The following is a 22921-nucleotide window of genomic DNA, read 5'->3' as shown; positions in this document are numbered from 1 at the left end:
TCAAAGCGCAATCAAGCTTTGTTCCAGAGAAGGCTATGTGCTGCGAGGAGTAATACAGCAGCCACTGTCCTATGGTAAGTGATGTTTCTTTTGACCAACTGACAGTCTGCAATGTTGTAGCTCCACCTCCTAGGGTTGGATCAATTTGTCTGACACCCAAACTGTAGGGTCCCAAAAAGTGGGACAGCTTGTCCCAGTCTTTTGGGGATCTGTCCTGGTATTAGTCAGTGGAAACGCCACAAGTCACGCCGAACTGAACTGAACTGCTTGGTGGAAATGGGGCTTAGGATAAATAGAATAGTTTGCAACTTGAATACTCAGAAGTCTCACACTTTCACAACCCTAAAACAAGAGCTCCAGCTGACCATGCTGAATCGGGAAATAGCTGCTGTTTTTTAACAACCTGATGTACTCTACTTTTCAGTTTTACACTGATTTCTACAAAGTGTATTTGTGTCACCTGTTGTATTTCCCAAATAAAAAGGAGTAGAAAAATTGCCATGTTTACAAACTGAAAAAAAATTTGGCCAGCTCCCTTGTGTGAAACAAATACACTCCAGTGCACACAGATACACAAATCTCACTATGCTGGAGATGTAAGAAGGCAGTGTGTTGGATGGACTCCCTCACCTCTCATATGCAAATAACTTTCCCCCCATGCAGCTCTGTGATTGGCTTGCCGTTATTAATATTCTGCCAGCGTGTGACTTGGTTAGCCCGGAGTTACTGTGCCAACAGGCAGCACTAAAAAGGGACTTTGTCAATGTTTGATGTCTCGTGAAGTGATGCAGTGTGTGTGTGTGTGTGTGTGTGTGAGGGAGAGTGTTGTTGTGTATGTGTGTGGTGTCTGTTTGTCTGTCTGTTTTCTAAGAAGATTCAGATTTGGGCAGTAGGAGACACGACCACCCGCTGTCATCAGATTGCAGAGGAAGTGACTATCTGCTTCTGAATATGAGTGTAATAAAATCCTCTGTTTGTGCTGAATCTGTGGACCGGTTAGGCTCACAGCAGGCTGCTTCCTGTCTTAAGAGTCACCAGTTTGGAGGACAGCTTTGACTTATCGACTCTGTCAGGGTAAAATCTCAACCTACTGCTTTTCATCCATTTCAGTCTGGGCCTCTGCCAAGCCTGCCTGTGCGTGTAAACAGCAAACATCTTTAGCTGAATCACATGTGCCAAACTGAAGCACCTATACGAATGTGATGAGGAGTCTAAACCAGCTGTGACATATTCGCCCGTGGCCAGCCTTCAGTCACCCGTCGTCACACTAAGTCACTCTGTCACTGCTGTATTTCAACAATGACAGCATGAGCAGTGTGTTCTCAACGCAGATCATAGGGTTTGCCATGACAAGTGTGGAAGGGCTTCTCTGCTGTGTGTGTGTGTGTGTGTGTGTGTGTGTGTGTGTGTGTGTGTGTGTGTGTGTGTGTGTGTGTGTGTGTGTGTGTGTGTGTGTGTGTGTGTGCGTGTCTGTGTGTGTCTGTGTGTGTCTGTGTGTGTCTGTGAGGGTACAGTAAATCCCTTAAACTAGAGCTTGTGACCCTCAGTAATACATTTCCTTGGGCAGAGCTGTTCTGGATTTCCCCCCAGGTGCCCCAAGGTTTCGTGGGGAGAAAAGTGTAGAGCAGCATTTTCTAAATTGAAGTCAATACCAATCAGCCATTTATCTACAAGCGCCCTGATGCTGAGGGCATTTAAAAGCATGTGTGTGTACACACACTCCGAGCTTAGCTGAATAAATGATTTACAGTCAACATTATCTTAAAATGAAACTCATTTTCTTAATCCTAACTCATTCAAAAATCGCCCATTCTCTAAAAAACTCCTTTTGTGTGGGGTGTTGTTTGTGTAAAGCTCCTAGGGCTATGATTTTTTTTTTCAGTGTTAGAAAAAGGATTGTTTTTTTAGGAAACAAAAGGATTCAACATTACAGAAACTAATTACTCTTATTCGCCCTTGAATTGCACACACTATTGGAAGCGAGCAATAAAAGGGCACATTATGCATACAGCAGCAGTTAGCTTTCATCCTATAGATGTTGACTCATCATGATGGAGTCCCAGCCCCACAAGATGTATGACAAAGCAATGTCTCTGGCTCTGCCTTATCTGTCTTGAGGAAAGTTTTTAGCATGCAACAACCTTACAGAATAAAAAAAGGGAAGCCAACACAGACGTATAAAGACTGCTGTGAATACTCAAAGACTGTAAAACATGGTTGTCATCTCTGCGACATCTGGATAGAACTAGACGCCCAACGACAGATGTCATATTGGAAATGCTGAGTCATGCTAAGTTTTGATCACAGACAGAGATGAAGCAGGCTTTTAGCCTCTGGCAAACAGCCACTATGGGCCATCCTCTCAGCTGGGTGACATATGTCAGTCAAAACATCACCACGCCCACTCAGTCATGAGAAATGGTCTTAATGAAAGCTTTGCGGTGTGTAAAAATATTGATGAATCGATGTATCAAAATATTTCTTCACCCAATATCGATTCAGCAAGTTCTCTGAATTGATTAATCTCCTGGCAAGTGATGGGGACTGTGCGTGTTATTTGCATTGTATGGGCGAGGGCCACCAGAGACCAAACAACAAAAAAATGGCAGCCAAAGCAGCAGCATAAAGCCAGATCCTTCAGCTTTAAGGTCTGACTTTTTTTTTTTTTTATTGCTCCAAAATGTGAGGTGACATACCACATATGTTCACATGGAGAATGAACATCAATAATCAAAGCATTTATCTCAATACTGAATTGAATCCATATCGTATCAAATCGCAACCTAAAGAATCAAAATCGAATCAAATCGTGAGGTCATGGCAGTACGCAGCCGTATATATTTAGATATTCTATATGAGTCAACAGCCTCCAGGAGAGGAGAGGAGGGAGGGAGCTGGTTGGTTGATGGCAAGGGGGGTTGCTAGGGGCAGCCCTGTTGGTTGTGGCTGCCTATTGCAGCAGCTCTCTCTTCTTTGTCCGTTTCTTGTAATTTTTTGTCTCTTTTTTGTCATTTTTGTATTTGGAGTGGGTCATTACTTTATATGGTTCATTAGTTGGTCATGGACACCAAACTGGTTTTGTCTTCAGTGATATTTTGACAATTTTTGCTCCTGTGTTTGTCTGGAGATCCTACATGTAACCATGGCCACATTGTTTACATGTGAAATTAGCTGTTAGCAGCCTGTAGCATGTCAGTGCTAACTGGTGCAAGGCCTGATGATTTCCCACAAGGTGAGGAGAAGGAGGTGAAGATGATGTGCTGGTTCTAAGGTGTGAGCTAAGAAGTGATGACATGGACCTGTCCTTTCATCCATCGTTACTGGGAACGTAAGATCTATCTCCAATAAGATGGATAAGCTAGCTGTGCTAACCCAGCAAAAGGGGGAACACCAGAGGGCAGAGTAGCATCATGCTATTCACAGACATTCACAGACACAAAGCTAACACCAGACACCAGCACCACATTGGAAGAGCTTCACCTGCTGTAGGCAGACAGGATACAGGAAAGAGAGAAAAGAACAGACTGCTGAAGAAGTGCAGTCCTGGACCCTGTGGAGTCGGAGACTGGCTGAACTGGAGAATGAAGGACAAGCTCGCATCTTCTTTTTTTTTATGGACCTTTTTTGCACTTTCCATACACTTTATTACTTTTGTTTTCTTGATTGCTGCTGTGACTCCTGAATTTCCCCTCAGGGATAAATAAAGTATTTTCTATTCTATTCTATTCTATTCTATTCTATTCTATTACATTATATTATATTATATCATATCTATTAGATATGCCACTTGGGTTGCAATGGGGGGTAAATTTACGGTACATTTCCAGAAACTTTCTAGTGGAAGAATACTATATTCAAGTAAACTTGCATTACATCTAAAGCCAAAATCATGATAAAATATAGCTATATTTAAGGTTTTCCTTATAAATTCCCAGTTTACTCTTAGAAATTTTTATTTATTCCCATAAATTTGTTGTGAAAAGTTTCCAACTTTAACAATTCCCAGGATTTCGCAACCCCATTTGTCTCAATAACAGAAGTTTTAAAGGAATGATTTAAGAAATCACAACCAAAACCAAAAAGTCTTGTCTCATTATGTGTGTCTCTGACTGTTCTGGACATCTTTTCATCCAAAGCTATTAAGCTAAACCCATTGTGCTGTTTTATACTTCTGATGAGGATTTATAAGATTTTAGAGGTTTTATGTGTTGATTTTCTGAGCTTTTAGGGATTACGATAAAACAATTTGTTTTTCTGTTTTCCAGGTTTTAGACAGAAGGATTAGAAGCCACAAGCAGGTTCTCAGTCAATTAAATATCCCCTCCAAAAAACCTCAGCGGCCCACCGTGGCCTACATGCAAGGATTGCGTGGACTGTAAATGCAAAGTTTTGAAAGCTGATGGAAAATTGAGAATGAAAAATATGACTGGTGTTATAGAATAAAGGAGGCGAAAGATGATGAAAAACTGACAACATTAAGAAAACTTTGGCAACAACTAGGGGTGCTCACTTACTGATAACATGTTGTTCTCTGCTAACTGACAGAAATCAGTTATCTTAAATGCAGATTAAAGGTCTCACATCTCATGCCGTGTGAACTGCAGATGACACCAAAATATCCAGCAGCAATCTGACATTTCTTGCATGCATCATTTGAAATATTTTGCAATATTCTGCTAATTTCTTCATGGCTTTAAAAACTACCTTAAATATGTGAGTGCACATTCTTACCATCTCCCTCCCTCCCTCCCTCTCCTCCTCCCCTCCTCGAGGCTGTTGGCTCGATTTCTGATGACGTCTGACTCATAAACAGAGCTGTCATTCCAGTGAAAAAGGCTACTGGATGCTGAAGAAACAAACAGAAAAAGACAGAAAACTCTTCAAAAAACACTCAAAAAATTAAAGAAACTTTAAAGGTAAAAAAAATCATCAATTTTCTCTCTAACCACAGTGCCCTTGTCAGAACAGTGTAAATGAACCGCTTTGCAAAGAGATGACTATTGACTGTTTGGCTGTATTCAGCAGATTTGTCCTCCATGTTTCCTCATACTGCAGATGTATGCTTTTGTTGTGTAATTTCTCCATAAGCTCTTTCATTATGAGAGGTACTCTGCATGTTCTACACTGATCTATATTCAGGGCCTAACCCTGCTCTTTGTGATAGGGATTACGCGCTCTAGAGGCAGGGTAATTTGATATCCATTGATTGAGTCAAGAGCCAATCTGAAATTGAGGAATTGTAGTTATTGCTATTGATTTTAATAACTAGGCTGTTACAGTTCATTCAGTGCAGCTTCAGTCGATACAAAGGGTGAACTGTTCACACTTTTCTGAGAAAAAGGACGGGGCGAGATCCCTTGGTGTTGTGTTTTTACGGAACATGCTGCAGTAGAGTTATAACTGTGGCCTCTGATATCACTCCTTTTTGGATACTGAGGGATGATTGACAGTGTTTAAGACAGTGACAGCAATAACAGGTTAGACGAACAATGCTTTAAAATCATACTGCATAAAACAAGCTGTGTGAAATATTAATGCCTATGGTTTGTATGTGAGCCATTATAGCTCCCTCTGCATGCATACTTTATGGTGCTTCACATATTCTATTCGAGCTCTTCCAATAAGCCCACAAAGCCTGTTAATTTAGCAAAGTCCGCTGAGGCCTTCACTCACAGTTTCTACTGATCCATATTTAACTAGTTATTGGTTTCATTCTCCCTCAGGATGTTGTACTCATTACAAGTTTACACTATAGGTGCCTCTTAAAACTTTTACCAGAAGTGAGACGTGGATCCTGGTTTGATTCAGTCTCTTGAATAACAGCCCAGAAAGCATGTGATAGGGTGAGGAAGGCAGGTGGGAACAACGGTGCTACATACTACATGTGAATATAGTATGTAGTAGGCACTACATACTACCTACTGCTTTTGCATGTGGTATGTAGTATGACTGTTCTGTCAGGTCTGTTTTGTGGTATATCGCTCTGGTTTCCAGTCTTAGATGGGGGAGCTACAGATAATGTTGGTTTTTTGCCTTTAATATAAATATGAATATACAAAACCAGTTATGGGCAGATGTTGGCGTCAAGTTATTTTGCTAATCATATCATAGCAGAATCATCATTCTTGATTTCTAATCTCACACCAAAAGTTATATTGTTGACTGAAAACAAACAGTTTTTTTTATTTTTATAGTGGATGAAAAAAACACTTTCATATAATCCATGTATGGTTAAAAAAGGGTAATTAGTGTTTTATATGGTTAAATGAATTTGTAGAAGTGAACACCTCTTTTACAACCAGAAGTGACAAGATTTATCCATGTTTCTTTCTCATCATTTCTTTCTCACGGACCTTATAACCTTAATGTTCTTGTGTTGTAATTCTAACAATGACTCATTCCAGTAGATGGTGGTACTTCACAAAAACCTGCCACCCGCATTGACAAACAGCGTCAGTGCCGTGCATCGCAGGAAACAGTATGCCAGGTAGACTGGTCTGTTGCATACTGAGAAATTTTACTGGATCAATACATCTGGGGATTTTTGGCATACCGCAGATTTTGCAAGTTTTCGCATACTGAGTACTAAATAGTACATGTCGGCCAAAAAAGTAGCCACTGTTCGTGTAGTAGGCGGTTTGGAAAACAGCCGTTATCTATCTGTGCAGTGTTAACTTTGTTGATGAAGACTATGGCAAAAATTATTCATCAACAAACTTTTTACACAGACAAAAGCTTAGAAAAAAAACTATGTAGAAAGTCAGACTTGATGATGACGACTATGACAAAATATAACTGACACTTTAGTAAACAAATAAAGATGAGACAAAAATGTTGTGGAGGGATGCAGGCCCAGAGCAGCACTGGGTTGAAATGTATCATGGAGGCTGATAATGCTGTGCCTGGCCCGCCTGCACCGGCAGCTTTTTTTTTTTTTTCTCATATACAGCCGCCCGTTACCTTGACAACACGCCCGTGCATGCGCACCTGCAGCAGTGCTTGTCAGAGGATCATGAGAATGAGTACAAACCTTTATTATTACACAGTCTATGGTACAAACACGAGAATATGAACAGTATGACGAGCATGGGTGGTGCTGAAAAGATGAGAAATAACAGGAGAAAAGCATCACAGTCTGACGTGACCACATGTCCCAAACTTGGTAACTTTTTTCATCAAGATGAACTTACAGGATGAAAAAAAAAAACTCAAGATGGAGAGGATGAAACAGGTAAGGCAGAATTCATCCATTCATTTTCTGAACCACTAATCCTGTTCAGGGTTCAGCTGTCACTGGGCGAGAGGCAGGGTACACCCTGGACTGGTCGCCAGTCAATCCCGGGGCTGACAAATAGACATACAACCATTCACGCACACGCTCACACCTACAGGCAATTAAGAGTGACCAATTAACCTGATGAGCATGTTTTCGGACTGTGGGAGGAAGCGGGATGACCTGGAGAGAGGTAAGGCAGAATGTAAACGAAAATATGTTGCCTGCTAACCACCATCCAAGTTAATGAATTGTGTATTGTTATACCATAACGCTTAGGTATTTGAATAATAGTATGATGCAATGCAATATAACTTAACAGGTTAAGTCTTTGTGGAAAGCCCCTCAGCAGTGGCAGTTACACAGGAGGAGAGCCAGGACGAGTTTACAGAATTTGACACAGTTTGTAGGATGTTTTCACAACACTCAGGTTGTTTACATTATATTTGATTAAAATCAGCTCATATTTGGTCGACTAAAACTAGACCGAGACTAAAGGATTTGAGAACAGACTATGACTAAAACTCTTACCGTATTTAGTAAAAAACTATACTGAAAGCTTTCTGATAATGAAAATACGACTAAAGCAAAAAGGTGTGTTATTCAAAAGGCTAAGACTGAATCAGAATTTGGTGTCGAAATTAACACTCTATCTGAGAAAATATGCCAACATCTTGTCAATTGTGGTGTAGCCAGCACTTAGCACTTATCAAGAGGACTTCCCTTCCCATGCATCCTTTAGTACAGAGTCGCCATCAACACATCACACATAGAAGTGCCCATACATCTGTGCGTGGCAAGTCTCAGGTCATAAAATACACTAAGGCTTCACTCCGTCAGAAACCAAGGAAGTTAATTTTGTTCATCAAATCTGTCTTAAAAAGAGTGAAAACAACTTTGGATATTGTCTTTTGTGAAAGCAGTTTTGAATTGATTAGTTCTAATTTATTCCAGGACATCAGGAAATCTTTGAACTGATTGGGTTTTGCAACAGTGCATTGAGCAGATTTGTCGCAGACGTTATCAATTTGGGCTGTAATGGTTTGTTGGATGCTCTTGTATGCAATCATTACTTTACCAAGCAAAATTGATGATTGTCAGATTTCTACTGATGGGAGCCAGAATGTTGTTTAAGTTCTAACTGCTTCTAATCTTCACATGGAGTGTATTTCCTGCATAAACCAGAACCTACTGATACATGATTGGTCAATAATTGAAGAAAGTACTAAAAACAGGCACCAGAGATAGATGATTTTTATATGTGCTCTATCAAGCAGCAACAAATTCTAAAGCAATCATCCATTGAAACAAAAGTTTGTGTTTTTGGAAAGTTGTCAATATAACATGACAACCTGATTTAGGCTCACGTGGATGAGTGGTTTGCTAGGTTTGTGCTAATGGGCTCAGTGTGTTCAATCAATAATTCAAATATGAGAGATGAGACTGTACAAATGACTGAAGCTATGATCCAGTGTCATTATGTGATCATGCTAACTTTGGCATGCAATGCACCACTAATAAGACTTTTAGTTGGTAACATCATGAAGTGTGTTCGCATCATATACATGTTGAAAATTTTAACAATATCATTCTTTTCAAGCATGCTGCCACTTCAGTCGTGAAAAAAACATCACTTTGGAAAGGGGGGATGTGTTTGGTGAATCTAATAACTAATGCCAGTTCTTCTGTAAGACCTGTAGGTCAGATTTTTACCTTTCGTAGGACTTCAAGGGCACCACCAGCTTCTCTCTGTTCTTGTAGACTTTTCTCTTTCACTGGCTTTTGCAGCCCTGTAGGAACAGGAACTACTGATGGAATCATCTGGATTTTAAAATAAATGCAATATTAAACATGTTTTAAATTATCCAGATGCCCCTGAAGAGTCTGCAAGCACTGAGTCAAGGTTGGAGCAGGAGAGTGTAACATGTTGTGGAAATCGGCCATAAAAGAGAATTATTTCTGGCTGAAGTGACTTCAACAAATCACGGCAGCAGAGAAAAATGGTTCAGAAAAGGGAGGTATTTATTCACTTCTACCTGTACTCTACCAATTAAGCACATTTTACATCATCCTGCAGATAGAATCAGGTACTACTGGATGCTGGAGCAGGCATTATTCAGGCATACAAATTAATAATGAAGAATAGGTGTACTTAAGCAGCCTGCTTTTCATTTCATATCTTATCTGGTTATGATTTAATCTGCAATTTATAAATCAGAGCACTGGTTGATTGATACTCTTTGGGTTCCCACTGTTAAGTAAAGTTGGAGCTTATTATTAACCTCAGCATAAATAAGTTTCTCAGAATCCAGATGGTACGCAATTTTTTTATATATATATAAAATCAGTTTTCAGAAGCATAGCTGTTCAGAGAAAGCTTTGGTGGTGATCACACAAACAACATTCCCCCATGCATCTTGGTAGGTGAAGCACATCTGACCTGACCACAAAGCCCTGACAAAAAACTGCTAAGGATCAATATGTGATGTCAGATGTGTGTATGTGAAATGACAGAGGCACTTCAGGGGAATATAAAGACACTTGAGCCAGAGTTTGCTCAATGATGAGGTGGCAGAGTGGGAGTGATTGAATTTTTACCAGATGTCACATGGACATGGGTTCAACTCGGAAGAAAATCAGAATGAAAACTAAGGAGCGGTGGATGTAGCCGACTGCAGTGCACAGAGTGATGCAGAGTTGCGGTTGCACAGTGAAAGCTAATCCTTGCTAAGGAGACGATGCATGGCTACTGCAGCTCTAAGTGGGAATAAATGGAGGGCTAATTTGATGGGAGCCACTTTTCTCCCCACCACATTTAAAACCCCATTACACTAACATCCACGGTGAATACCCCACAGGTCCTTTTGAGATGAGTGAACTGCACAGGTCATGCTCCAATACAAAGCCATACAGCGTGAATGCTGCAGTTTACCTCAACAAGCAGTGATGAAAAAAGGGTAGTATGGAAATAACAGGCTTAAGTAAATGTGCCATGGCATTATGGTCACTAGACCATGAACAATTCTCAGCCTTCAAAAGGTTATAGCACACACTCGGTCTCTCCTTCTCGCTCCAACACACATACAGACACACATTCACACCCACACACACCTGTCATTGAGGCCCATTAGCACCCCTGCTGAGATCCTGTTTGGCTTTTAGTCTCAGGCACAGAGGACCCCCTGTGAGGAGAGGGACTGGTACTGTCTTTCTGTTCCTGCTCCTCAACTGTAAACAGGGGATGAAAATACACTACAAAAGACACTACTGTACCAGACACACAGATCCAATTCAGAAGGCAGGACGCAAAAGTGTGAGAAGTGCTGAAGTACTGACATACTGGTGAGAAATTCTGAGGACTTAAAAGACAAGGCAACTGAACTGTTTAGAGTTTGGGAAGACATTTTCCCTCTGATCCAAAAAGCTTCATCAGTTTTATCAGCTTCTTGAATGAGAAGCCATACGTCTTCCCAAACTCTATACAGTCCAGTTGCCTTGTTTTTTGAGTCTTTAGACCTGGATAAATGAGTATCTACAAGGACATACTGGTAAGAAAGGCTTGAAAATTTCTTCAAGAACTAAATACTTCTTGAGTTGACAACACCTAACAAATTGGGATGATTGTAGGGCTAGGTATTGCTAAGAACCTCATGATTTGATTTGATTTGATTTGATTCAATTCTTTAGGTTGCAATTGAATTCAACATCCATTGGATTCGATTGGATATTGATTTAAATGCCTTGATTATCAGTTTCCATGCCCCATGTGAACAAATGCAGTATGTCACCTCAGGTTTTGGAGCAATAAAAACAACCCAACAATCAGACTTTAAAGCTGAAGGAGCTGGCTTTATGCTTGTGCTGCTTCTTTGGCTGTCATTTTGTTGTTTGGTCTTGTGCAGCCCTCGTCCAATAACACACACAGCCCACCCACCCCCTGTGACAATGGCAACAATAGGCCCATATAACAGCTCTTCAGATTGCTTGTTAGCCTTTGCGCTGGTAGGCATATTCGACATAGCATGGAGAAACCTAACAACCAAGGCTAAGCAGTTCAGATGGATATTCACGCTGGCTACATCAAGGACTCACAGAGGAACACATGTTTTTAATAAAAATTCTGGTATCAAGTCAGCACTGAGCACTGGTGATACCACGTCGGTATCATGACTCAAAGAGTCTACGAAGGGTTGTTCCCTTAATAGAAAACCACTGTTATTTATGTAGAAAATTATGATCTTTGAAGGGGTAAAACTGGTAAATGATGGCACTGTCAGTCTGGTCCACATGCTGCAGCCCAGCATGATTTGTACAGTGACACACAATGGACGTGAGGCACTTTGTATTATTAGGGGCTGTCACTTAAGTTTGATTAGATTAATTAATTGCACCGCAAATTAATATGTTCTAAAAATTAATGCAAGATTAACTCATTGTCTGCCAACTTTTTTCAGAGCATCTTGAATGATCTTTCAAGACCCAAATACTATTGTTTTCTGTGACTATGTAAACACCAAAACTACCTAAGAAGAGTGGACTCTCCTCTTTTATGTCTCTCTTCCTGTTTTTGATCCAAAAAACAGACAAAATGTTTTATGCTTTTTTTTTTGTGTTCATCTCGGACGCTCCATCCTTTGAGCCTTTCTATGATCTCCTTCGTCTTTTCTCGCCATCGCGCCGATCTTTCTCTCTGAACTACTGCGACACATCCTTGGTTTGAGCATGAGCTGCCTGAACTGCATTGTCTCGCTATACCGCCATCATTTCACATCTTCTTCTCATATCCATGTTGATTTCTCATCCAAAGAGCCCACTGTTCTCACCTACACTAGTTTACAAGCATGATTTTGATTGAAAAGCTACACCAAGAAATCGTCTTCAAGCAAAGAAAAACACAGATCTCTGATCTCACTTCTTAACTTCATCAGCCGGCATGGTGTTGTGCCATGAATAAATCCAGTTATGCTTGACCCGACCAGAATACTATGAAGTAGCATTTCCAAATAACCAATATTGGCACTGAGAATCTCATTTTAAAGTGTGGATTAGGACCAGGCATAAAACTAGAAGAGAGACTTTTTCAAGATAATTTTGAAACTCCTCACAGTCTCTTTAAATCACATGGAAAACTTACCAGCAAATATCGGACAAAATCAGACATGCATGTGAAATGCACCAAAACAAATCAGCTGCAAGCATCCCAGCAGTGTGGGTTCACCTTCATGGATCTGAGCAGTTTGAACTTCACTAAATTTTTCACACACGCGCCATGTGGTGATCAATTGAATAATATAAGGAGTGCTAGAGGTGTGAACATAGAAATGGCCAATCTTCACAGGCTTAATTTTCTTTGTGTGTGTGTGTGTGTGTGTGTGTGTGTGTGTGTGTGTGTGTGTGTGTGTGTGTGTGTGTGTGTGTGTGTGTGTGTGTGTGTGTGTGTGGTGCTGTCTTGTCTGTTTAAAATCTATTGTGTGGGTGTATGTGGAAAGGGAGAAATATCAATACGTTACAGGACTGTGTTTTCTCACCACTGTTATCTTTGCTTTCCCACCTCTGTTACACCCCCATCAGCTTTGGATGGATTAAATCAGTAATAAAGACCTCAATCCATGTCTCTGTAAAAGACACGAGACACATTAAGGGCAAACACAATGAGCATCCTTGTATCCAGACAAGGACTTTACAACATCCATATTTGTTGAGCCTGCTGTGTTTGCCGTGTACATCTTAACTGTAGGTGTGCATGTTGGTGTTCTCGAGCATCCATCCATGTTATTGTGTAGGTAAAAAGAGGCGATGTAGCAGGAAAAGACAAGGGGAATGTGTTACTAACAGCACCTTAGGCGGTGCACATTCAGATGCCTGGCAAATGATTAGAAATGGTTTTTATTGACATTGTAAATGCGTTTTACACAGGCAATAGGCTGCCAAGGGGATAAAAGACTCATGCTATCAAAGCCACGTGTGGCAGGCCTCCCACAAAGCAAGGAGTGTGTGTGCGTGCGCCAGTATGCGTGTGTGCCTGTGTTTGAGTATTTTTCATAGCGTTTTTAATTACCCCCCTTGCGAATTAGCTGAGGAATGGGAGACTGTCTATGCAATGTTGAGCATCTTTGGCTGGGAATTATCTGTTTAGTCTGCTCCGTTTGATCTTCAGGAATGAGTCGTTAGTTTGCAAGCAATCTGCTGCCTTTCGCCCCCTCCCTTTTACTCCCTTTCTGTTCTTGTACTCCTCCCCTACGCGGTGTCTTTATTTAGGTAGTTTCTTCAGAGCACGGTGACTCAAATTGCCCGGTTACATAACAAAAAAAGGGTAAGGAGATGTTGTAGAGGAGAGATGTTTCGATTTAAAGAAGTGATGGAGAGAGCAAGTGAGAAGCAGAAGATGTGAGTCCATGCTCCCAGCTGATCGGGGAAATGAAGGGGTTCAGTGTACAGTACATTACACACGGTGTGAGGAGGCCTATTCTTCAAGCTGAAAGATACAAAGTAAGTGTGTGTGTGAGTGTGTGTGCTTGTGTGGTGCTCAGACAGGGTGAAGAGAAGAAGATTGTTAACACTGGATGAAGAGGTACCATTAGATGGTAATTGGCTGACCAGATGCTCTTCTGGCTGCATACAAATTACAGTCTTTAACTTCACCACTCCTCTAGCTTACCCCATGCCATTACTGGTTAGGATATGTACAATTTCAACCTTCACTCACTCAGGAAATCCAAATATTTCTCCAACCCATTTTTTTGGGGGGGGGTTAGATACTTGTTTGTGTACTCAAACAGTCAAAAGAAATGTTTCAGCTCAGAAAAAAGGAAACATGAAAGAGTGTCTGTCTCCCTGTTAGACTGTTTGCTGCCTGGTGTTTCAGGGTTACTCAGAGCACTTTCTGAGTCTATTTCAGACAGGGTGCCAAACTGTGTCAATGCCAAGAGAAGCATTAGCAGACCCCGCACAGCCACAGCCCCCTCTCTTCCCAAATGGATATTAATAAACCCTGCTCTGTCTAGCATCTCCTCTCCCACCAGTCCCACTTCTTTCCTTCTCCATCCCCTCTAATCCCCTCCTATCTCACACTCCATCCTCTTTTTTCTTTCTCTCTGTCTCCAGTCCCTTTTCCTCTTAGTGTCAATAACTCTTTCTTTCCGCACACACACAAACACACCTACCCGCTCACACACACGCAGCAGTTGCAGTGTCAGGCTTTCCACAAGGGCTGGTACGTTTATATAGTAGACTCTGTGGGTTTAGTCAAATCCTCATTAGGACTTGGTGTAGGTGTGAGCATCCCTACTGCTGTCTCACTGCAAACTGCTGAGCTCAACAGAAAACTTACAAACACAAACAAGCACACACACACACACACACACACACACACACACACACACACACACACACACACACACACACACACACACACACACACACACACACAGCTGCATATTGGTGGACTTAAAAGGAAAGTCTGAAATTGATACGATAAAGAAAAATGAATGTCCCTGCACATGCACACTAAACATCCACATGATGCTCCCTATGTATGACCTCACTGGTTTCAAAGCACCACAAACACACTCACCAACAAACATTTAGTGTGAACACTGTTGTGTAATGCATTCTAAATGGAGGCTAACTTTCTCTCCCTAATTAATGTCAGACAGGATCCAAAAGTATTCAAAAATAACTTTCTGAATACAGCCCAGCGCCACTCTGCAATCACCCTGATAAACCAATTATATACTCAGAGAGTATCAAAATATTCAGCATCAGTTGAAATCTGACAGCTATTTGACCTAGATGATGCTGATGAAGGTAAGTGATGGTATGTGTGGATTTTTAAAATGTGTGAATATTATATTTAGCAATGTCAAATCTGCTCTGCCGTTTTAAATACTTTTCCAGTCCTGAAAAGATCTAGTGGTTCTCCATGAGATGCAGGGGAAGAGTGTGCTGTACAGTACATGCAAAATCAGTGGCGATGAGGGAATTAAAGCAAGTGCAGCGTGTTGCTGGCATTCACTGCTGAGCATCTTCTATCACCATTTGTTCAATTAGAAACATAAAACAAGAAGAGCTCTGAGAGTGGAGGACGGTGCCAAGTGACATTAGGTTTACCGTCTAATTGAACGGGAGATGAGCCATGTTCAGAGTTCTTAAGAAGAACTCCATCCAGATCACCAAACAGCACGCCCATCTTTGGCAGCGGAGACAGGAGAGTAACAAAAGAGCAAAGAAACAGGGTCAGGATCATAATCTGAGAAACAGCTGCGAAGAAAATTACAAAGTCTTTGAAGTTATATTTGATAAATAGGTTAAACAAAGGTACTTGATACCAGCTATAATGATTTTTAAAGGCTTCTGTGTCTACAGTGGTGCAGTGGATAGGGTTGTTGCCTCAAAGCAAGAAGGCTCCTGGTTCGAAACCTGTTGCTTTTCTGTGTGGCGTTTGTGTGTTCTCCCCTGTGACCCCAAAAAGGAAAAAGTAAAGGTAATAGATGGATACGTCTAACCTGCTTTTATACCACATTCTTCCAGCCTTGCTCAGCAGGCTTCTGTGTCAATGAGTCCCCTGCTGCTTCTGAAAGGTGAAATAGGTCCAGCCTTTTAAAATAAGTATTAAAAGACTTAATGGCAGTTTAACAGGAGGTGTGTACCCACTCAAATAAAAAAAATTAAACCCAGAAGGACCATCTTTTTGAACCCAAAAGAAAAGCATTCCCTTTAGTTATAAATCATCATTTTAACTTTCATACGCCCTCCACAAAGCACAGCCTGGGATTTAAGTAGTAGTGGGCTCTTAAATTCTTCACAGACTGCAGCATACTGTAGGAAGTTCTTCGAACACAGGAACCAGCCAGGAGCAAAAACTAGCATCACCTCCTACAGCTCTACAACCTTCTCTGCAGAAACATAACAGCTACAAAAATACTTAAGCTGGTGTTTATTTTGATGCAAAAACAAATTACCACATCAGTTTACAGCACGTCTCATTCAATCCACCAGATAACAGCTGATAGCGCCACATGTGAGCATGGAAGCAGCATGTCAGAGCACTTTGACAAATGATGACTCCATTTAGGTGCAAATGTGTGGTTACATTTGACAAGATGATATAGTATGTGTGGAGCTCAGCATATGTAAGGCTGATATTACTGAGTGATTTTGAAGAGCACCTGTGCAGGCTTTGAAAGAAACAGATATGACGGGAACATGCAAGCGGAAAAATTAGCCTACACTTGAATGCACTCACCTAGCTCTTTTCTCTTTATCCCTCTCACACATGAACACATGCACATGCCCTGACACACACACACACACGCACACACTCTCACACTTGAAGGGCCGCTCATTTGGCTAACAGACCTCATTACACGGGTGGATGGACCATCGACCCCTTGGTGGAAGAATTAAAGAAATCTCCCTTTTTTTACTCTTTTATCTGGAGTCTGTGACACTATGTCCTGAGGTTATTTACCTGCCCTCTCTAGCATGACAGATAATCTCACCTGTGACCTCAACACCCTTTATATAGGACAGCTTTAATGTCTGTAACAGAATTAGGATGAAGGCAAAATGTTTTTCAAAAAAAGCTTCTTTTTCGTTTGACAAAATGGCATTAAGACAAGAATTTTTACACAGTATCTTTAGCAACAAATAATGTGCTTCACACATTATGACCCCCCCTCCCCAATAAATTAATTAATTAATTAAAAACCTTTGGTGACAGATCAGCGCATCCTGACACTAAATACTGCACTTTAAAGCAAAGGTAACAAAGTAGTTTTGCCTTGTAAATGGAAAATTTCTGTTTCTCAAAACAGAAAACTTTTTTTTTTCAGTGAACAAGAAGTTAAGTGAATCATGCATAGAATGTCAGTCACTATAACCACATTGGTATAGGAACCATTGGTAAATATTATAATGTCATCTGCATAAAAATGTAAGTCACAGTCTGGTGTTGCAGCAATGATGACTCCTAAGAAGAGGACCGAGGACAGACCCAAGTGGAACACCAGAATTTGTGGAAAGACTTGACTAAAACTTCTGGAAACAATGGTCTGAGTTTCATCTGAGCGATGCTCTGTCCATACTATGTTACGGCAGCAGATCTATCGGGTTTCATTTGAAGTCAGTGTGTCAACTCAAACTGTCTTGCGTCCATTGGGTTCCGTTTTTGTCCAAACTCTGGCAGCTCAGAACTCTCCAGATCGAATACGCAAGACTTTTCATCCTTGCATGATGCTGAAGCATAAAAAAACACAGACACCAGGAGGGTATTCCATAGAGCTGGCTTAAAAAGGCTGGGCACTGATAGCTGCGCTAATAATCAGACCCGAAAAGGGGCTTGCCAAAGATTGAACCAAAGGAGTACACATCTGAAAGCTCGTCCTGCAGCCTTTACAATTTTTGAAAATTCTTGAATGCAACACAACACCATAGAAGCTTATCATTTAACTGGTAAAGTTAAAATCTTTATATCTATTTATTTCCTCAACAAATCCATCCAAATAAATAAAATTATGATTAAAATATGTCAGGATATGACGGATGAAGAAAAGACGTACTGACTAAATCTACAGCCTGGAGCAATGGAATATAAATGTGGGGAATAAACATGGAGCCACAGTGTTCCTTATCAACACAAATAAAGCAACACAGGAGGCAGCGTTCAAACAGTATGATGGTGTATGTGATCATATCTGATATATATCAGTCTCTTCCCAGTAATCAGCTGTATATTATTTACAGTATGATTCATGAGAAGATGCTCACACACATGTATCGATGCACACCTGAACCACAGATGTGCACACATCTCAAATTCTTATTTCGCCTCACACCTCGAAGGGCCAGGTGGGATATTATTTATATTTGATAAGTCAAGTCTGATGACAGTGTTACTTCTATTTATTCTAATCAGAAGGCAATCAGGGCTTCCAGATGTGTCCTGGAGACTGCAGGCCTGTTATGCAATCTGTGTTTGAAGCCACAGAGACTGGAATTATCATGACAACACTAATTAACATGATGACAACCAGTTAAATCCCCAGCACAGCTGGGCTCTGGTCAACATGGTAACACATCACAGCCAAGCGTTCTTGACATCCTTTCCAGAGCGTTAGGCAGGGTGTCCCACTCAAACGCAGTCTCACACACCTACGCTCACAAAGTGCTTATTGCACACACAAACACACACAAATGTATACTGTAGACACACACACAGCAACAGGCCTCAGGGGGTGTATATGTGTGACTTGATTTTGGAACAGCTTGAAGCTATGTCTCATCCTTTGTGTGTGACCTCCCAGCTGCGGGCCAGTGGAATGAAAAAAAAAAACCTATCAAATCAACGAAGCTTGGCGGAGTGAGTGTGTTTGTGTGTGCCACTGTGTGTGTGTGATTGTATCCCAGCTGCAAGTACAACCATGAAATTTCTCGGGTGAGAAATACATCAGGTTTGATTGGGTCTTATTACTCACTGTCCCTCCTTTCTGTCATACTCACAGCTTCATTGAGAAATCCCAGAGACGTCTGTGGTCACTGAGTCACAACCATCCCTCATCTACTTATACTGCAACCCTCCACCTTCACCCCCCTTCAGTCCCCCATCTCCACCACAGATGTCATACGATTGTTACACACTGATCAAAGAGACACTGCGTCACTTCCATCACATGCCGAAGGGAACTGTAGAAGGAATTGTTTGTGAGTGTGTTGCTGGAGAGTGAGAGTTTGTGTGATCTGGTGTTTATGTGCACTGGCGTATGATATTTCAGAGGTCCAGATGTGTGTGTCTGACTGCAGTGATGTGACGTCAAGATGCTGTCTGAGACAGAAAGCTGGGGTATGAGAGGACAAGAAAAGATCTGATGGGAGAAAGACGAGATGGTAACTGTAATGACATGGATGATTCACACACTGTCTCTCCATCTGTACAATTTTGCAGTGTTCATCTGGAGAGAGTTTTTTATTTCACCTTAAATGACTGCTACAGGAACATTTGCATTTTGAAATAGATTACACACACTGAAACAAATATGTCCCTGCAGTGTTCCTAGTTATTGCCCTCTAACAAAGTAGGATGTTTAAGGTTATTTACTTGATATATTTTGAGTTCACAGTGACATGTAAACATTCAAATCATCAGTATCACCAGATATCAAAATGTTTCAAAGGGATACAACACTGCACAATGCAAAATTATACAACATAATACAATATGATACAATATGATGGATGCCATCAACACAACAGAATAAAAACATTTGCTTTACAATGTGCCTAATTGAGCCCATTCTAAACTACTGCCAATGTAGCCAAATGTATGAAGCAGTAAATTCCAGGTCAAACAGTTAAAAACAACCATTAACTGAGAATTCATCAATATAAACAACTCAGGAGGAAATCTATGGGCTGAATTATGTGCCACTAGAGCTAGAACTTAAAATGTTTTATTGAATTTGAGATGATCAGTTTTAATAATTGCATCAAAAACTGAATTTAAATAGCATGTTTTAAAATAAAATTAGATATTTAGAATTTGTTTTGAAATGTATGTAAACTTACTTGATCATTCAACTCTTTACTTTAAGAATCCAAAAATTAAACCTTCAATTTTAGTTTGAAGAATTCAGTATCAGTTTTTCAAACCAATCTCACTTTGCACAATTCAGATTTAGTTCTAGTTCAACGATACAAACTTGACTCAATGATTCAATTTCAAAGCAAATTGACCAAGTTTCAAAGAATTGAAGCTAATTTGAAGGCACTCTATTAAATACAGTCATTTTAAATCAATAATTCAATCATGGAAATATGAAATTTATATTACAAATTTAGTTTGCAGTGGTACAATGGATGAAGTGCTGGTTCTCGGGTGTGAGCTGGGAGGTGACAACATGGACCTGTCCTTCCATGATTGTTATTGGGAACGTAGGATCTATCTCCAGCGGGATGGACAAGCTAGCTGTGCTAACCCAGCGGCATCGTGCTGTTCACAAACGTGGCTGACGGAGCTGACATCAGACGCCGGCGCCACATTGGAGGAGCTTCGCCTGCTGTGGGCAGACAGGATCCAGGAGACAGAGACTGAACAGACTGCTGGGGAGGCTCAGTCCTGGACCCTGTGGAGGTGGAGACTGGCTGGGCTGGAGAGTGGTGGACGGGATGTCGTCATCTGTTTTCTTGTGGACCTTTTTGCACTTCTAAACACTTTCTTACTTTTGTTTTCTTGATTGCTGCGGTGACTCCTGAATTTCCCCTTGGGGATAAATAAAGTATTTTCTATTCTATTCTATTCTATTCTATTCTATTCTATTCTATTCTATATCAAAGCCTATAGAACATAATCAACACGGAGCATGTAATGTAACACAGAGGGATATCTTAATCATAGTTCTTTAATAAATGTATCGTTTCCTAACAATTCTTTCTTGATGCAATTTTACAATCAATGTATTTTTATAACTGGTGGCACACAGTGATGTTAGATTAAGTAATATTTAGTTGGTGGTTTATGCGGGCACATACAAAGACCTAAATATAACTACATTTGACAGCTATGGAAACTATACAGAAGTGGCAGAGAATAAAATTTTAAATGATACAGCAAAGACCTTAACCAGTCAGGTATAATGTATAGTCAGCCAGTGCACAGACAAGACCTTGATGCCTCAAGACCTCTGGCTGACTACCTGTAATCCCTCTTATCACATGACTACAAATAGAAGTCACCAACATAATGACACTACACATTGATTCAGAGATTACTTTCATTATTTAAGTTGATTTATGCAGATAGCATAATGGTTCCTTGATTTTACGGTTGTTAAAAATGTGAATCCGTCCTGCAGTGCAAACATACATTAACTTAGAGGTAAAAACATCAGCATGCTAAAAATACAAAAATTAATAATTATAATAATTTTGATAATGATAATAATAATAATTACTGAACATCTTGATTTATACATATTGAATTATATTAGACTGGGTGAATGGTTTACAGCAAAAAGCTTTGCAGATGGTAAACCTTTAAGAAAAGCCTCAGCTACTTCTCTTTTCTCTACCTCTGAAGGATTTTCTTTGTAATGATCTGTAACTTAGAAATGCACTCACCAGTCATGCTGCCCTGTTTTTTTTAAGCTCTTACTCACTCGCCATCCACTGTTCCTCTTGCATCCCATGAGGTTGGATCAGTGCTTCCTCAGTTTTGTGTTTTTTTTTCTTCGAGAGCAAAAGCCACTGCTGATGCAAGCCTGTAAAGTCCACTGAGACGCTGTATGTGATACACAAAGAAAACCTGACATGGCTAAATTTTGCATGGCATGTGAACTAGAATGCTTTAGTTGAAGGCAAATAAGTGCACTGGCCCTGTCACAGCACATTCATTTTTAAGTACACCAGTTTGATGCTGGACAGCTCCCTATTTGTTGCCTCTCCTCCTTCACTTAATCTGTTCAAGATGGAAAAATTGCAGTACTGGCAGAGAAAAACATGGTGCCTCTGTTAACAGAATCTTGGCAGATCGAGCAGCACTATTTCCAGCCTCATTTAAGAAAGGTTCTTGGATATTTTAACACTTAATACAATGTGTTTCTCAAAGCCTCCGTCTCAGAGCAATGTGAGCTTGAGTTGGCCTCGGTCTGAAGACTGAATAGATTTCAGAGTCTGGATGGAAAAGAGGGGTCACTGAATTGTGCAGATTCTTAGTAAATGTTTGAAACTCAAAACTCCTGAACACAAAACACAACATGAAGGAGACTGAGGTGAGGGTCTTCAAGAGTGCTCTGTGTGATCATGTTCCTGACTGCAATAGACCAAAATTAAACCAAGGCCTGAGGAAGATGCAACAAAAGAAATCAAGAAAGACATGCAGATTTTTTTTTTTTTAATAAAAGCAGCTGTAAACTTCTAAGAAATCTATTTAGTTATAAATGACATCTGTTGTTTGTTATTAATTGTAGTTGTTTCAATGTGTAAGTTCACATGAAGAATGGATAAGTCTAATAACACCCTAGTTGTGATTTGCTGCCTTTTCAATTCTCAATGCTCAAAAAAAAATTTATTAGGAACTTAAAAAAATTGAGCACACAAACAGATGGTACTAAAATGTGTATCTTCAAACCCCCTAGTTAATAATGAGTCAAGTAAAAGTAACGCATAATGTCTAAAATTGCTTCTGTTATTTCAACATGAAGAATTTTGTGTTTCATAATTCAGCTTAAAAAAGGAAGAAATTACGACTAAGTTGATGACGTGTAAACATCAGCAGTGGATCTGCTTGCGTAACAGTTCTGTCGCTGGAATTACTGGAGCTTTGATCTCATGATGTGTAGCCCCATTCATTCCAGATCCATTTGCATGACAAATGTTGTTCACAGATTTGACATCAACTTGAGCTGCAAGTGCTGTTCCCACTGCTAGTGTTAATCGCTTACGCTTCTTCAAAAAATTGGTCCATCATGTGCCATCAGGGAAGGAAACAAACATTTTTGACAGTCAACTAGTTACTGATTATCAATGAACGGAGTCTACATCCTGGAAAAACACTAAAGATTTCAGACAGTCCTTGCAGCGCCTTGAACTTTAAATTTGCCAGCGACTAAACTTCATTTACTTCAATTTTTGTTGACTATAAATATGAGCTAAAAC

The sequence above is a fragment of the Halichoeres trimaculatus genome, unplaced genomic scaffold (genome assembly GCF_033239565.1).
Source record: "Halichoeres trimaculatus isolate MK-OKI-2021-1 unplaced genomic scaffold, fHalTri1.1 fHalTri1_scaffold_10, whole genome shotgun sequence".
Lineage (NCBI taxonomy): Eukaryota > Metazoa > Chordata > Actinopteri > Labriformes > Labridae > Halichoeres > Halichoeres trimaculatus.
Note: the sequence above shows the minus strand (reverse complement) of the source record.